Source organism: Amblyomma maculatum, chromosome 11 (genome assembly GCF_055883805.1).
Source record: "Amblyomma maculatum isolate TAMU_Amacu chromosome 11, ASM5588380v1, whole genome shotgun sequence".
NCBI classification, from domain to species: Eukaryota; Metazoa; Arthropoda; class Arachnida; order Ixodida; family Ixodidae; genus Amblyomma; species Amblyomma maculatum.
Window position 1 is genome coordinate 81876235 of NC_139354.1, and position 15228 is coordinate 81891462.

The 15228-nt window shown below is 43.9% G+C and overlaps 1 pseudogene; it reads left to right on the plus strand.

Annotated features, from left to right (window-relative positions):
* Window positions 1-3361: 3361 nt before the first annotated feature.
* LOC146174265 (uncharacterized) lies at window positions 3362-14741 on the plus strand (annotated as a pseudogene).
* The last annotated feature ends 487 nt before the right edge of the window (window positions 14742-15228 follow it).

Genomic DNA, 15228 nt, shown 5'->3' on the forward strand with positions numbered 1-15228 from the left:
ATTCGCTGTACACCCTGTTCGTATACCTCATTATGTTGTTTTTTCAGCTCCATCTTTCAGGTATTGATGTGACGATGTGTTTGTTTCCTTATAATTACAAACAGCTAGCTTAGCGTGGAGCAAACCCCTACTGCTTCAAGGACTGGTGAAAAATAACATAATGGCAGCCGTCAAGCCCTTAATAAGCCTGTCGAGCTCACTGCCGTCAATATGTCAGTGTCGAAAGGGACATTTTGCTTCCGGTACATTTTGGCGTATATACATAACAGCCGAAACGAAAGAAAAGGTTAACTTTTGTTGACCCCAGCCGTTACTCAATAAATCTGGGTGCTGGATGGATAGATGCAAACTAACTTCTTCGGCGCTACATACTCTGGTATGAAACGTACCATTGTAACAAAATTTCAGCATTTTTCTCTCGTTATTTTGTCCTCGTTAGCAATGTGTGTACCATTCCTCGTGGCCAATATTAAAATGTTCGCTATACTGAGAATGGACACGATGCGAAAAATTAGAAAATCAAGGAAAGCATAATGTATTGTTTTACATTTGCAGTGCTTATCGACCTGAAATTTGTTATGGACAAAAAGAACAAAATGAAAACTGCAAGACGAGCCCGCTCTCGTTTATCTTGCAACGTGCTCTGCAAACGGCAGTGTGATAGTGGCGGCCCAATTTTCTCCGTTTAGACGTATTGGTGCTTCCTGACATAACGCTCAAATTGTTTTTGGCCGCCGCCCTCTTTCATAGTGGAACATCAATTTTCTATTTCCTTCAAATTTATGTCGCAAATATTGTCTCGTGCAATTAATTTTGTCTGCTTCGTTCTTGAGCAGGCATATTTAAACGGCGCTAGTAACCTCAAGAGAAAGTTAAAGCCTCCAAAACAATATTGCTATTACATCAAAACCAGGAAAACATTTGTCGTAGGTATGTTAGGCTTGTAGGCATTTCCAGCCGCGATAGTGACAGTTTTGGTGCATTGAGGTGACAACGTACTCATTCTCAATGTTAAATTATGCGGAGCAGTAATTTTAGATTTCCTGAACATATTAAATACCTCACTTTCGTGCATATAGCAGAAGACTGGTAGGTGTTTTTTTATTACCTGTGCTCTTCATCTGGGGCATTAGATCCGCAGTATCGCTGAAAAAAAATTCAATAATTATATAGGAGGCGTTTAATAGTTGACCATCAATAATTATATAGGAGGCGTTTAATAGTTGACCATCTCAGATTCATGAAATAACAGAAGGTCGTTTGAACAACACCAATTTCTGATTTCGAAGCTACATAGCCGATCCTGAGAAGGAGGAATGGCATGAATTACTTTATGCGTATCGAGGTAAACCGAGAGGAAGAAGATGGCTTAAATGGTATGAAAGAGCACCGAGCAAGGATAGAGGGAACAAGCCTCACTTCGCCGGAAGAGCCAACGTTTCGACAAGCTACTTGTCTTCGTCTTCAGATGAAGACAAGTCCACTTATCGAAACGTTGGCTCGACCTGCGAACTGAGGCTTCTCCCCCCCCCTTTCCATCTACCCTTGTTCAGTACTCTTTCATTTTATACACATCAGCAACCAACACGTTTTGCTTCTACTGAACTTAGGAAAAGGTTTATTTTTGAATTACTCAAACACCTACCACAAATGTTGGCCTTAATGCTTCCTTCATTTCATTTGCTATGTACCTTTCAATAAGCCTATCAAGAGAGATGGCGCAGTGGCTGAGTGTCTAAAGCGACCTGAGGCTCAGTTGGATAACGGAAGTTCAATCTGACCATGTTGGCGGGGTCTCGATAAAGTCTACACGCCAAGCGCACATAAACCATCCGACGTGAGAGCCCGCTAACAACTCGTGATGCCTGTAATTACCTGAGACCTGCACTACGTCGCCAGTTTTGGCCGAATTCGCTTTAGAACATTAAAACATATAAAAGGGGAGCATATCAAGCCGCTTACAAAAACCGTAGACCCATCTTGTCCATATTTCTCCTCCTTTCCAAAAGAGAATTATTTGATAATGCATTGCATCGTATCTTTAACGATACTGGCAACAATCGTCGGGAAATATGGAACGCGCATGTTCTTTACATATTATCAATAACCCGTGATAAAACTTCGTTTTTTCTTTACGAACAGTGTCCCCGGAGTGCGTATATTATCATTTTTATTGTCGCGCAAGTTTCGCAGATATATCGCGAATTATTCAAGTCTTATGTCCCTGCTCCCCACATTGTTCTAGACTGTTCTAGATATTGTTTTAGATATTTATCTGACAATTCTATATTTGAGCGCTTCCGACTGCACCGAGATTCACACTTCGACAACCGACAAGTAAGCTTCCTGTTATCGCCACCACAAAATTTATTGTGTGTTTTGAGGAAGCAAGTCAGCCTAATAAAGAACTTTTTTTAGTGACAACCAAGCCTCTCCGATTATTGCCTATGGTCATGTCACTACCACTTGACATCTAGTGGTGGACCCTGCGTGCTCTAAACACCCCCTGCAACCAGTCACAAGAATCCTGAACGCGTCACAGCGAAGGAAGAAAAGGGTTCTACATAAAGGGCTCCTGAATGCTACTTTGCGTACAATTCTAATACAAACAATGCATAGAGGTGCACGTTTCGAATAATCGAGTCAGAGTTTAAAGTACTATGCGGAACCAATAATTTGCGAACAATTTTTAAAATGTGGTTCTCATGAAACTGCCGTCAACTTGAGCACCACATCGCCACGCGCAAGCCTCTCCATTGATGTGAATGGGGTTGCTGGGCGCGCATTATCATTAGTGCTCCCAAGTTATTCGAGCGAGACAGGCCTTGGTGGATCATTGTCCCCACTTGATTTCTTCTTTTTTTCTCGCTCACAGGTATGAGTTTAGTGAGGGGGAAGAGGAGGAGCATCATGTTTGATCGCCCATATGTTCGGTGCTAATGAAGCTAGCTTGCGTCGCAGAGAGGATTGATGGGATACCTATTGCTAGTGCGCGTTTTATAATTCTAGTAAATAGCTTTTCATGGACAATTTAGGACAACGGAGAGAGCCGTGCGACGTTAAATTGTAGATGTAACTCTGAGAGATGGGAAGCGTGCGGAGTGGATCAGAGAGAGCGGATCAATTTAATGTCATCCAAATGGAAATCAAGAAGAAAATCGGCGAGGACAGGACATGTAATGGCAAGTTAAGATAACCGATAGCTGCTAATGGCAACAAATTGGATTCCAGATGAAAGAAAGCATACCATGAGGTTGCAGAAAGCTCGGTGGATTGGTGGGGTTAAGTTGTTGGGAGCCAAGTGGACGCGGCTTCCACAGGTCCGGAATAATGTAGTAATATGAGAGAGTAAGTAGTCGCCATGCAGTAAGCAAAGTCCGGCTGATAGTGATGATGACTACTGAATACTGGGACCTTGTGAATGTTGATCTCTCATTCTGTGGTTTAACGGGTTTCGGCAATAGACCATGTTCGGCTGGAGCCCCTGAATTCAGCGGCTGGCTCGTTGACCTATAGGCTGGTCCCCAGGGCTACAGGAACAGAGCTGTCCCATTGGTTTGAAGGGGTAGACCAGCATACAAAGAGAAGCACCTCCACCCAATATCAGGTGGTAAAGACAAGGCTATAAGCAAAAATCGAAGGCTCTGGCATTTCACTTAAGAAAAGGACTGCTGAGTTGCCTTGTGCCCGCAGAAAAACGAAGCAATTCGGCGTTGCCAATAGCAGGAAGAGTGCTCGATAGTCGTCGAATTACGAATGCCTGTTACAATCATCAGCGCTAAATATAAAGTCTGCAAAGAAGCATTTAGATAAAAACGCAAAAGATGCCCAGTGAAACCTGGAACATTCTGGAAACGGAGACAAGTGTCTAAGATCGTTCGCAGCGCACCTTCCGTGACAAACGAAATGGTAAACCCTCGTCTCGCTACAAGCATGAACAGAGTACAAAATCACCCCTCGCGGTAAAATCACAGAGGCCGCGGCCGCACGCTGGCAGCCATTGAGAAGCAGCTAATAAAGATTGAAATGGTTCGCAACAATACTCTCTATTACAACAAATTTGATCCAGTTCCGGTTGTGAGCTGGAAGACAAAAATCATGATCTCGTTTTGGAAAATAAGAATAAATGATCTGCTCGCTTGATTTTTAATTTCAAATATTTGATCTTGAATACTGTTGAAATGCGTGTTAATATTGTGTGCTCTCTGACGCACACGGTCGAGATCTGCGTGCACCGGCCGATGTATAAGGTCGCGTTACAAGTATCAAAACGCGTGCAGAAACCTATTCCCAGTGACATCAACTTGATGATGATGATTATGAACGATGCAAAGTGATCCTGCGAGAGGGATGGCCAAATATTAAAACAGTAAAAATAAGATCACACCAAAGACAATACTTATGCCTCTAAATTAATGTAGTTTACGTTTTTGCCTGAAAAACATTTTACCACACTTGCAATATTTTAACTTTATCTTAACGACCTCTCTCGGTCATATAGTATCCACTGCGTAAGGGCCCAATGTTCAGATTGAAACACTTTTTTCACTAGAGATGAGTGCGACAATTGTGCCGGATCAACATTGCGTCTGCTTTTTGCTAGTGTCTGTGTGCAATGTAGAGTGTCTGCGTCAGACTCACTTTTCGTCGTGCGCGTGGGAAGGCACACAGCATCACCGGGCCTCTCCGGCAAGCTGCCAAGTCCCTTCCCCTCCTTGCCACGCCACAGCAGCGGCCGTGAAGAGCGAGACCTCGTGCTCAGGACAGCATGGGCAGCTTCCTTCCCCCACTCTCTACTGTACTCCGACGGCGGCGCACGGTGAGTGCGGCGGTTGCAGACGGAAGCGAGTGCGTGAACATAAGTGTATGCACAAGAGTGCGGACCAGACGAGCGGAGCGGGCGGACGCGTCCACGGTTCTACGGACTGAGGTGACTCCCCCCCTTTTGAACTTGCGTCTTGCATGATAGTGCGCGACCGGGGAAGACCGACGAAGAACCCCTCCCATAAACGAACACACATTTTGGTCCTCGATGTTCGTGTTGTGCATTGGGCCACCAGTTTGGTCTGAGGTAGCAGAGTAGCGTTTGGCTCTGAAAGCGGGGCCGCAGCCCCGTAGATAACCCCACAAGGTTTACAGCGAGGGCAAGGATAAGACAATGTGGGCTCGCTGAGGAACTTATTTCCGCTGCGTGCACTGATTTTTTGACGATGCGACAATCCTGCGTCATCGCTAGGATTTCAGCACACGTCGCCAAGAGTGGTGGCTTGTTGTGCGGACACAGTTCTTACTAGAAATCACTCAAGATCTAATTGACGTGCTTGTAGAATACCCTTGAAATGCCCTTTTGTTCAGAGAGGTGCCTGCGAAAGTGAGGCCAAACAATGCGTTCACCTGACGAGCCACAAAAGACAAGGCCAATGACGGAGCCAGAATTATGCTATGTGAGGCGGTTGAGGACGCCGTAGCGTCTTTCTAAAAGCATGCAATCGAGTTACCCAGCGACGGGAGCTAACGGCTTGCAAAAACATTTTTTAGGCAGTGGCATTCTATCCGCTGAAAAGATTTCAAATTACGATTCATGTGTTCGGCATCCATTGGCGACTGTACGGTTCGTGAGGTAGTGGAACTATTAGGCTCTCAGAAGTATGGCGATCTTAGAGCATACTCTCGTATATTATACATGCCCGTGCTCTAAAAAAAAAGGAAATTAGAGCCGGTTCGCGTGCCTCAAGAAAAGCTAGTTGCTCGTTATGTTGAGGCGCATTTCCGCAACCAGGCGCTTACACTACAAGTCTCCGCTGTTTGCACCGCGCATAATTTTGCGTGGTGACTTCAGCAGCAATCATCGTAACTTGTTATCTTCCAGAGTTTGTGCCTTTATGGGGGTGGAACATAACTCATCATCATCACAGCCGAACAATACACACGGTAAGGCGAAAGCCTCTTTCATGTCCCTCCAGTTAACCGACCGTTCGTGTGCTACCTGCATCCAACTGACCCCTGCGAACTACTTATATTTCTGCCACCCCCTTCAACACTCCTTCTCTTGGAATAAGTTTGTGACCATAAGCGACCATCGGTTGTCTTCGCTACGCATTACATGCTCTGCCCATGCACATTTCCTTTTCTTGTTTTCCACTAGAATACCATTACTCGATTTATTTCTATGACCACCTTTGCACGCTTATCTCTTAACGTTACCCAGACGATTTTTCGTTCCATAGCCCTCTGGGTTGTCCTCAACTTAAGTAGAACTCTCTTGGTTATTATCCACGTTTCAGCTCCATAGGTGAGTACAGGTAAGATGCAACTGTTGTATACTTTCCTTTTGAGCGATTTCGGTAAGCTGCTAGTCATAATCTGCGAGTGCTTGCCAAATGCGCTCCATCCCAATCTTATTCTTCTTGTTATTCCCTTTTCATGGTCCTGATCTGCGGTTACTACCTGTCCTAAGTAGACATATTCGCCTACTATACTTCCAGTACCTCGCTACCTAATGTAAACTGCTGTTTCTTTCCGAGGCTGTTGAACATTACCTTAGTCTTCTGCATATTGATTTCCAACCCTACCTTTCTACTTTTCCTGTCTAGGTCGCCAATCATTATTTGCAGTTCATCCCCAGAGTTGCTTAGCAAGACAATGTCATCAGCAAATCGCAGATTACTGAGGTATTCTCCATAAACCCTTAACCTATGATCCTTTATGATCTCTTCCACTAAGAAAGCTGGAAATAGTACTGAGTAGATCATGTCTCCTTGCTAACATTCTTCTTTATGGGAATTTCGTTACTTTCTTTATGCAGAACTGCCGTTGCTGTGCAGCCACTATAAATATCCTCCGATGCCTTTCAAATATGTAAATAAAAAGTTCAACAGAGACTCGCGATTAACTTTTTATTTACATATTTGAAAGACATTGGACTCCTTGGCAAACTATAAATGCACCTCGCATGTTTCCCTCAGACATTTTGCAAGCTGTGAACTCTATAAGCACATTTGTCGGATCATGCATTTTATTATTTGATTTTTTATCATTACTTCACGAAGCACCTTAACACGTATTTAATGGCCGTGTTTTATCTCCCCCTTCAATTCTATTATTTCCCTCATCATTTATTTTCAATCTTTCCCTCCCGAATTCCCTTTCCTATACAGAGTAGCATGCCAGCGAAATCTAAACGCCGGCAAAATTCTCTCTTTTTTCCATTAAAGAGTCTCTCTCACTCTCCTCCAGTATTTTGACATACGGCTTGTTTAAACCCTCATTTTGGAATGAATGTATGATTAATGTATCTATTGATTCAAATGCATCTTCGTAATTAATGATTGCCATGTACAATGGATAGTTATATTGCGAGCATTTTTTTATCATCTGGTTATGGCATGAACATAATCGATAGTAGAGTACCCTTTCTGGAAACCTATCTGATCTCTCGTTTGGTTGAAGTTTAAGATTGTCCTGATTCTGCTAGTGATTACCTTACTGAACGCCTTATATGTAACAGATAGTAATCTGATATCTCAGTAATATTCAGGTTTTAGTGTCCTCTCTCTTATTAACTAAGATATTAGCCCTCTTCCATGATTCTGGTAACTGGAGGTACATCACTGGAGGAACGTCTGAGTAGTTTTTCACTGCTGCCTATCTCATTATTGTCCTGACTACTTCTGCTAATGTATAGATCAATGGGAAACTCCTCCGCTACTTTGCTTTCCTGTCCATATTCATGACGACATTGATCATCATGTCCTTTAGCGAATACATTTGATGTTTGCTTAAGCGCAGTTTCCTCTTCAACGCTGTAAGGTTGCGTCCGTTCTTTAGAGCATGCTGAATTTTTCCTGTGATATACTTCCTTATAATTTATAATTTTCTTTATTTCGACCATTGATGGAAGGGACTGCGGGTAAAATTCGCTTCAGAAGCAAGTGACTTGACTAATGTCGGCCACTTTACGTTTATTGATTAGCTTTGATATCTCTGCCAGCTCAATCCTGTCTGTCGGTTTGGAAGCTTTCAGTCTGTGGCGCTTATTCATGAAATCTTTCGAGTCCTTAGACAGCTTACCGGTATCTCTCTAACTCTCCTATTACCTACTTCTACCGCGCATTCATTATGATACCTCTAAAATTATTCTTGATTGCTTCTACGCTAAGATGATCCTCTTCGGTTGAAGTAAATATTTATTCTGTAGCGAGATCTTCAATTCTTCTGCCCGCTTCATCATTGCTAATTCGTTGATGAACTTCTTTCTTTTACACCTGTTCCGTTGCCTCCTCAGACCTAGGCTAATTCGAGGCCTTACCATCCTGAAGTCTCTGCATAGCACATATCCGCTTAGCTCTACATCACGCATAATGGCGGGGTTCGAACACAATATAAAGTCAATTTCATTTTTACTTTCTCCTTTACGACGTTTCCATATCCATTTATGGTTATTTCATTATGTGAAGAAGGTATTCATGATTAATAAGTAATTGCAATCTGCAAACTCAACCAGTACCTCCCTCCTGCTATTCCTAGAACCAACACCATGTCGCCTAGTTGCTGGTCTCCAGACTGCTTTTAGTTTATCTTGACATTATAGTCACCAATTAGGAAAGTATATTGCGTCTTTATTTTTTCCTGTTGCCAATTATACACCTTCGTAGAAACGTTAACTGCCTGGTTATTATGACTGCATGTAGGCGCGTAGGCCTGTACAACCTTCAGTTTATACCGCTTATTAAGCTAAATTCCAATTTCTGCAACCCTCTGAATTATACCACACAGACTTTCTCTATGTACCAGATTTATTCCTTACTTACAAGGAGCCCTACTCCTAGTTCTTGTGTCTCCGGTAAACCCCACTAGCACAGTTACGTCCACCGTTAAGTATAGTCCTTCATTTGGCCTCCTAACCTCACTGAAAACTATCCCATCAAATTTCATACGTTCTAACTTCTTCAACAGTACTGCTAAACTAGCCCCTCTAGCTAGGGCTCTAGATTTAAACGATGCAAGGGTCAGTTCAAAACGGCGGCCTGTCAACCCCTAGAGATTCTTAGCAGCCTTTTCTGCGTTTAATGTCTGACTGCCGCCACTGCCAACTGCTTCGCAGCCGCTAAGTATGAGGACCGGGGGTTTGTTAGAGTATTCGTATGAGGTTGTGGCCAACCACTACACCACGGTGGCTAAATCCTGTTCAGGCTACGGCGTGCATTTCCCGAAGTGTTCAACGGATAGGTCGCACCCCAAACCTTATTTATGTAATTCTAGAAGAACGGCTGATTGGGCGAGTTGGTGAACCATGATGGACAGTAATATTGCGCCGCGGCGTTTTTTTTATCCGGTGGGGAATTTCATGGCACCAGGATTTGAAGCACGGTCCTCTTGCACGCGCGGTGGATGTTCTACCTCAATTCCACCGCTGTACCTTCACGTCACTGCACAAGCGCAACATCACTGCACCAGCGCAAACAATTACATGCAGACAATCCTGGAGCATGCCAAAGGAGTATTGACTACAGCAACGCGAAAAACTATGTGAATGTTTGGAAACATGGGTCAACAATGCGGGCCGGGAAAAAAAACAACGTTTGAAGAATCTTACGCAGAACCTACTTACTTCCTGTGCATAACGCACCAGTATATGAATTTAATAACCGAGCCGAAAGCTCTAACTAAGTATCTATGCTGAAATTTCTCTGTGAGTTTAAGGTTTATGCGTACCACGTGCACACGTGAGTTCCATAGCCCAGCTGCTGTGCTGATCAAAATGTCGCTTTCTTAGAAGCCAATGAGGTCCTTGAGTGCTTTACGCGGTTAAGGGTGGATCATACATACTGTACAGTTGCTGAACGTGAAGCAAAGAACGCGAGCATACAAAGAAATAAAATCACTTTAGCCCCAGATACAAGCGCGTGTATAGAACGTTAGAAATTATGTACGATGCAAGCCATAGTGTCGTATTCGTTTAATTACCACATACATGTGCCGAAATGTAATATAGATTACAGACTATACATAGACAGAAGGCAGCGGGTAACGGCTGAGATCGCCATGCAAATGCATGACGACTGGTTGCTTCGAGAACGCGCTCTTCTGCTCCCTCGCTACCAGTCGTGCTATAGGAAGCGCAGTCAGCACTCCTCTATAGCACTCATTTGTGCTATAGAGGAGGACTTTCCGCTGCCTGCATAAAACTGCAAGAATTGCAATTCGATTATCTTGTTTTGGAAAATCTAATCAAAGAATCGATGCGCCTCGTTTTGCAGCTCGTCGTAAAGAGGCGCTTCCAACTTCGGGACTCCCGCCAACCAAACTAGTGCCCCTGGAGGTGCAATGAAGAAGGCGATCCGACATAGCCTCGAGGCACAGCCAGTTAGGACACCATTTATTATTCGCCACAGCCAGAGCCCCCACCAATACTAGGGACATTTTGTCGCTCTTTTCGCAAGCGTTTCTATGGCGCGTCTTTCTCACCCACTTTATTTCGATGCATACATGAAGGTCGCGCAATCGAAGCAATTATGTTTGGCTGGAGGGATGTTAATTAGAGACCTGTGCTCCGACTTCCTCCTTTAGAAGTGCTTCCTGCTGAGTGCTTATCCTGGGCTGCAGCAACGGGAAAGCATTTATTTCGAGTCGGCGTATAGCCTTGCCTGCTTGCCATCACCAAATAGACAAAGTATTCAAGGCAGATTATTAAGATATCAGTCTGGGGTTACAGTCGAAAGGAAGGCGCGACTCGGTCCTTGGACGTCACCAATCCTCAGTCCTAAGCTGCCAAATGTACAAACAAGATCGATGTTGGCGGCAAAATGTTAATAAACTGTTCTTTTCGAGACGAGGCTACCCGCCACAGGATGTTTCGGCAGTGCTGTGTGCAAAGCTGCCCGAGCAGACGACACGTGTCTCTGCGTTCGGACATTAGATGATTTGGACAGTGAGAGGCATAAAATTTCCTACCTGCGTCCCAATGGACGAATAAATAAATATAAAAGAGGCATATTTGTGCTGCAGAGTTTTACAGCTCACATAGGCCGCGAATCTTATCCAGCTTACCACTGCCCTAAAGGAACGCCAGAAGAGTTGACGGAAAGCGTAGCACCCCACAAAGTGTGCTGCCAATAGCGGTGTACACTCATAGCCGCTATCTCAGCCCAGCACGGGCGCGGCGACGGAGCACTCCTTTTTCCGCTACGACCATGAAGGCGACGGTCGGCACCCTTTGACCTTGGCGCCCTTGACTGGGCGAGACTAATATAGGCTATGGCTGGTGTCATGTAATTTGGTTCCCACGTCATGTTTGCGCTTGCGGTCTGTGAGCAGTGAACGTGGTGCCAAACCAGTGCATGCCAGTGTATGCCAGTGTATGAATGCACTCACGCAAACAACTAGGGCGCAAACACACGCGAAACGATGCTAAGAAGTGATCAAACAAGTTCTAGCAGCTTATATCGTTTGTTTTGTACTCACTTCTCGAGTTTTGGGCAGAGATGCAAACAAGCTTACCATTTGCTGAAGAAAGTTTGGAACACAATAGCATTTTTCAGATGGCGATAAAAGTCCACGTTGGCTCACATTTGCTTATTTCAAAGCAGGCATGATCCTCCCAAGAAAAGTGAGAGGTTTTTATTCCACAAGGAAAATGCCTTTAAAAGTTATAAATTAGGCTCACGGCAACTAAGGAGCTGCAACGGCCTTCATGTAAATTACCGCGAAGTAAATTCTGCCCCATTTGCACAATAGCCAACTTTTCGACCTCTTCAACCATGAGACAAAGTGGCACTTATGCTGCATAACGTAATGCTTCGGTAAAATCGATGCGTCGTTACTTATGAGGACTAAATTCCGACGGGTAAAAGCTCATAAACCTATTCAGGGCATACGTCATCCTGTCTAACAGAAATCGTTTAAAAGGAACGAACTTTTTTTCCCGCTAACATCAGGGTCAGTATATCGTCCCTGGTGTTCACACGGCGGCCACTTTGTAGGACTACAGAATAATAAAGTAGGAGACAAAAGTACTTTAACTTACTTGCACATAGGAATAGAAAAATCCCCTTGCCATTTGTTTACCTCCTTCTTCTTGAAATGCTGTGTAATTACTAGAACATTGGTTCACAATAGAGTTAAATGCCTGTAAAAGGGTGAAAATAAAATACCGATTAGTTTGATAACTGCATATCTATATCTCGTCATTATCTCCGATTACTCTGGCATATCTGCAACGTCCGACTGAAATAAGTTTCTTCATTTCAACCGGCTGCTTACCCATCAGCGGTGTAATGGAAATAAAAACTCTCCTTCTCCGAAAGCTTTTGTGGCTTTCGCTGTTTCGAATGTTCCATGCAGTCTGCAAGATGTTTAAAACGTATCCCCCATTTTGTTAGCGCAGTATGAATTACCGCATCATTTTGACAATGCAACTGGCGCGGCAAACATGCGAATTGATCCTGAGGTTAGCAACTGACTGTGAGACATAGCGTTCTCTCTCCCTCAGTCTTTCTACAATTCCAGCGCATGTTCTATATTACTCATTTTTACCCTAAAGGAGACTTTTTATCGTGATGTACATTGAAACGAATATCTTTTAAAAAGTTCTAAGTGGTTTTTAGAAGTAAAGCAGCTTCTATGAAGAGAGTTCCAAGATATATCTCAGCGCTCAGATAGTATCGTCGAGAAAAGCAAGCAGTGTGATTTTAATTGTTGAATCTTCTGTCTCTTCTGGGCTTTTCTCTTCATTCCAGATATATCGTGCGGAAATGAATGTGTTTTGCCGGGTGTCATTGTTCATCAACCGATAGGAATTTAGGGGTTTAATTATTTCCTTCCTAGAGCGATGTTATTGGCTTCCCAATAACAATCCGTAAAAGAAAATACTTTTACTTGCATGAGCGGACGCCACCATAGTTCATAACTGCAACTGCTGTCCATGAACTATAAGCCAATTTTAGAGACTAGAAGCTGAACTTTCCGCCTCCTCTCACGGAAGGAAAAATTGCATCGTTAGTAGCAATGCACAAAGCAGAAGTTAGCTGGCCAGCATCACAGAAGATTGTGTAACCCTAACAAGTCATCCTTTACAGCCCAGATACTCTTAAGTTACTGCCCCTTGTCGCAAATCTGCAACACCCAGTTACGCACACTGCCATTTGTGGGGATCCTAATGCATCGTTAAACGTTGTCCCTACTACTCTCAATTGAGGGGTTTTTGTTCTACCAAGTTACCATCGTGGCCGCTTGGGGGCCGAAAATCGTCTTTTTTTTTTCAGTTTGCAAAATGGCGGCGCCCTCGTCGTCCACATGCTCTACAGACAAGGTAGCGTAAACTTTTTATGAGCAATTGTGTGAACGTGCGCTGCATTTTTCACTTAATGTATGTAGCCTATAGTCTAGAAACTTGTGTAGAACGGAAAAGTTTCCTTTGCGCTTGCTCTGTCCGAAAATATATTTTTTTCACGTGGTGTGTTGCATATGCGCAACGCTGGGCAGAAAATTCAATACTTTTAGCTGTTGCAGATATGCAACATTGTTCTTGTGCTTGACATGCGTCCTCTGTATTTTGACGTGCATTTCTATATTTACCGCTAACGTCTTTGCACTGATATTGGTTTGCTCAATTTGCTTTTTCAACAATTATTCAGGCATCCACTGCCATTTCAACGTCGTTGTTCTATTCCGTACTAAAAGAAAGGCCCAAACGTTTTCTTCGTGCAAACCTGCTGTAATCGACACTAATGAGAAAGGCTGGAACACCTACGGTTAGAAAGAATTTTCTCATCACCACACAAACAACTTTCTTCCTCGGACGCTATAGACTGGAGAAAAATACAAACACATTCCATAATCTTCACATTTTAAATAAGATAAGCCCAACAAAATACACGAGTTAGTGTCCTTGGTGCGGTGCAAGCCCCGCACTATCACATCTCTTGGGAATGCCAGGACAAACCTGACCCAACGTTACTAGTGCCATGCCCGACACACGAGCAGTGGGAGGCGGCCCTGACCAGCGACAACCTGGACCAGCAAGCCTGGATTATCAAGCTAGTCCGCAAGTCAGCTGATGCCAGCGGAGCCCTGGACTAGGGGCACCGACCACCCAGCTCCTGCGAAATCTTACTGATTATTATGCTCATTAAAGGTTTTCTCTCTCTCTTTCTGCTGATGAGAGAAGTGAAGATGAAGTGTCTGGAGACAGCAGTGACGAAGGAGAGGACGACTCCCTGTGCTTGCCGAGGCTGAAGCAGAAGTTTCGAGCACGACAGATTTTTCTGCAGATGACGTGAAATCAAGTAACGCGAAGAAGCGGTACACAATGCTGAAAAAGCAGTTCGATAGCGAACCGGTGACTTTCGAGAACGACTTTCCGTTGCCACCTGCAGAGTCGCTGAGCGCTAAGCAATACTTTGATATGTTCGTTTCCCGATCCATGTTGAAAGCTGTTGTGGATGAGAGCAACAAATACCACTTTAAGAAACATGGAACGCCCCTAAACCTCACTGTTGAAGAACTATCATCTGTGCTGGGGATGTTCTTCAGGATGGCACTCGTAAATATGCACAGGGTCCATGCTTACTGCAAATGTGGAAGCAGATACGAATTAGTAGCCCAGGCTATGGCGTGAAACAAGTTTGAAACAATATTAAGGCACTTGCATTTCTTTGATAATGAAGCTGCCACTGAACAAGTTAAAGAAGACAAGTGCTGCAAAGTACGCTCATGGCTCACTTCCTTGCGCAGCAACATGATTGGCTTGCCCCAAGAAAAAAGTCAGCAGTGGACGAAATCTTGATCCTTTTCCATGGACGGTGTTATATCCGTCAATACATGCCTAATAAGCCTAAAAGCAAATGGGCCTGAAGCTTTTTGAACGTTCTGGAGAATCAGGTCTGTGCTACGATTTTGATGTATATCAATGCTGCAACAAAGGTTTTTATGGCTACCAGGATGGCTATCAGCTTGGGTTAGGAGCTGTTGCTGTGCTCCGATTATGTTCGAGCCTTCCAAAGCGAGACGATAATCCAGTTGTTGCTGACAACTTTTTTACTGGCTCTCACCTTGTAGAAGAGCTCACAAAAATGGGAATCCTGTACATTGACCCCGTCCGCGCAAACAGACTCAAGTGCGGCAAGTTAATGGATGACAAACTGATGAAAAAGCGTGGTCAAAAGGCAATGGTGCTGTGAAGTGGTACGACAACCACTCTGTCTCCTTTCCAACTGCATTAGTGCCAAC